Source organism: Octopus bimaculoides, chromosome 2, assembly GCF_001194135.2.
Source record: "Octopus bimaculoides isolate UCB-OBI-ISO-001 chromosome 2, ASM119413v2, whole genome shotgun sequence".
NCBI classification, from domain to species: Eukaryota; Metazoa; Mollusca; class Cephalopoda; order Octopoda; family Octopodidae; genus Octopus; species Octopus bimaculoides.
The window spans coordinates 127137700-127141075 of NC_068982.1; the positions used below are offsets into that span (position 1 = coordinate 127137700).

The window sequence follows — 3376 nt, forward strand, 5'->3', positions numbered from 1 at the left end:
GGATGGATTATGTATAAATTATGTCAATTCGTTTCTGTATAGATTTAAACAAACAATCTCTTACAGTGTAATGAAATGTTCATTTTATGGTTAATGTAAATCAATTATGACCTCAAGAGATGAAGTAAAAGTTTTTGTAGTTATTACGTCATAGGCGGACATGTCGAATATAAACAGTTTTGTCCAATATTCTACGCGATCTTATCCGGTTTGCTCAGTAATAATATAGAAGAAGATGTGTTAGCATTTTGCAAAATGTTAACGTCCTGCACCTAAATAATTGTAAGGTTGTATTTGTTTTTGTTTGTTTTAATTATTCTTATATTCGGTTATTCGTCACCGACATCCTATATCCTATACAGTTACATCGTCCTATTATTACTGCTCACACAGTATAAATCAGTTGCATGAGACATACCAAGAAGACAGGTATGTATGTATGTATGTATGTATGTATGCAGAATTCAAGTAAAATGAGAGGAGTACTTACGTCTTCTTAGATTACTAGTGCTGTTTTCGTCTGTGTTAGTTTCTGCTGTAATCTTGTAAGCGAAATTCCACGCGATATAAGGTATATTTTCAAAATCCAGTCTGAGTAACGCTACTTTGGGATGTAAGAAGCGTTACTCTTATTTATAATGGAAGAAATAAACCAGTTACTGATTTAGACTAGAGGAGTCGGCTTGAATATAGAAGCGAACGTTCAAAAATATATTTTAAAAGGCCCTCTACGCCTGATGTTGACGGCTCCATGTATGTATATGCATGTATGTATGTCACTTCTATTTTTTAAATTATATTTGGTATCGGAAGTCACACAAATAAAAGAACTGGACGCCATTGCATAGTGCCAAGGACTCCAAATTTGCCATCAAGATGTAGGACAAGGTACTGCAATAGCCTGGGCTTCAGAGTTCCACAGCTCTTCAATATCCCCCCGAAGGACCTGAGAGACCTGCATGGGGTGAATGTAGGTCTCTTCAAAATAAAGCTGGACCTCTTCCTGTCAAATGTCCCAGATGAACCAGCTTCGCGGCAGGAGGTGCAGATGAGGGCAGCTGCATCAAACTCTCACACGCACCAAATGTCAATTCCTGAAGTAAAATTCGTCTGTTGCGTTCTTGTTCCATTTTTTTATTTACACACACACACACACACACACACACACACACAAACACATAAGATCCCAGGATCATGGTGTAGGAAGCTAGTAAGCTTCGAGCAGTCCTGTAGAAGGCATAAAAAAACTTTCAGGAACAATAATGGTTTATGACGTAGAAGGTTGTAAATATTTTCCATATCGAAGTTCGATTTGGATATATATATATATATATATACTGTATAGATATAAAGGGTGCGGTGAATATATTGTCGTCTAATTTATGCAAAGATGAAAATAACTGACATCGCATTTTATCTTGAATTACTAAAAAATATATTTATTCAATAAAATCGCTATTGGCTTCAACTACGGCCTCCAAACGACTTCGGAATCTCCTGCAACTCTTCTAGACTGTCTCCTTGTTTAAGTTGATGAATGCTGCATAATCCTTGCATTCAGTTCATCTTTGGTGTTACAAGGAGTTTTGTTGGTCTCTCGCTCAACTGCGCCCCACACAAAATAATCAAGGGGTTGCAGTCTGGGGAGGTAAGTAGCCAGATGTTAGTGGTTATGTGGTCGCAGAAATTGTCAGACAGCCATGACTGGGTTCTCCTGGTTATGCGGCATGAGTCGTGTTGCCAGAGATAGGGTCTTCCAGCAGCCACCCTCTTGATCCAGGGCAGCACTACCTCCTCCAGGCACTTGGTGAAGGCCTCCGTGTTGAGTCTGAGGCCGTGCGGGAAGGTGAATAGAGGCATAATGTCACCATCACTAGTGATCACTCCATGATATTGAATGGATGTTTCATTTTTTCACTCTCGGCACATATTTTAGGGGACACGACAAGCCAACGGTTATTCTGTGTGTTCACCATCAGTTCGTATTGGAGCTTCCGGCGCGAATGCCAAGCAGTACAGCATGTCGTTTCCAAATCTTTGGTAGAGTGAATTGCGTCATGGTGGTGTTTTTTCTCACAGGCGGTGCCCAACTGACCCTACTATAGTAGTCGACAAAATCAAAAACAAACAATATGCATGTGCGAAAATAAAAATATAAAATGGCGACAATTTACCCACCACAGCCTCTACGCGCGCGTGTGTGTGTGTGTGTGTGTGTGTATATATATATATATATATATATAATCCGAAAAGTAAAGTATTAAATATCCAATACAGCTGATATTACCAGCTGATTTTGTGTAAATAATATAATGGAATGTTAGGTAACAATCCGATTATATATAACTTTACGCTCATCAGAGTTAGCTGATATGGAAGGGAACATAGCGACTGCTCTCTATTGTCGGCCTAAGATTTATGTCCTTTGTTTGGGTATGCTGTGAAGCCGGCAATAGTTATCTTGAAGTGGGAAGGTGTGTATTATTAATATGGTGCTCCTATGGGGATGGTGTGTGATATGTGTAGTGCTGTCATATGCATAATTTTATCCGGAGATGTAGGTATATATAGCTGTGTTCGTTAGCCGACAATAGAGAGCAGTCGCCATATTCCCTTCCCTTCCATATCGGTTAACTCTGATGAGCGTAAAGTTTATATAATCGGATTGTTACCTAACATTGCATTGTATTCTTTGCGCAAAACCGATTGGTAAGATCAGCCGAGATGGATATTTAATACTATAATTTTCGGATAATATACCCACTCTACTGACAGATATACGAGTGCATCTTTTCCCTGACTTATGGTCTCTTAGACGACTCACGTACGTACACACACACACACACACACACATACATACATATACTGTTGTGTCGACGCCCGAAGCGAAGAAGTAGGATCGCCTAAGACATATAGAGGTAGTCTAGCCGTGGTAGACGAGTTGAGCAGCTGCCGAGTAGCAGTCGAGTAGCGGTTGAGTAGAGATCATCCGAAGGTGCTAGATAGCAGTAGCTTGAGACATAACATATACATACATGCATACATATACATACACACACACACATGTATGTATGTATGTATGTATGTATGTATGTATGTCAGGTCGCTCTTATAAGTATTCCTGAGCGCTACTGGTAACATGTAATCCAGTACAACCTGTCTCATGGTCGGATCGTCGGCGACTAAACTGGCAACCCCACCAAGCTCGCTTGGTGAGGAGGGTGATTGTTGGCATCCTGCGGGATGAAAAATAAGACTCGTCGAGAGGACGTAAGAACTACTGTGTAGTACCGTCCACCCAACAATGTTTGTTTCTGTGTGTGTGTTTAAATTCTGTGTGCGCGTGTTGTTGTGCTGTGCTATGTGTGTGTATATT

General features: G+C 40.2%; 1 long non-coding RNA gene across 1 annotated transcript in view; it reads left to right on the top strand.

Moving 5' to 3' along the window:
- The first annotated feature begins 124 nt into the window (after positions 1 to 124).
- The window catches only part of LOC106880205 (uncharacterized), an 8733-nt gene continuing 5481 nt past the window's right edge, over positions 125 to 3376 (top strand). The window contains exon 1 of the long non-coding RNA XR_001410722.2: positions 125 to 282. This is a non-coding gene — a long non-coding RNA (uncharacterized LOC106880205). The remainder of the gene's footprint in view (positions 283 to 3376) is intronic.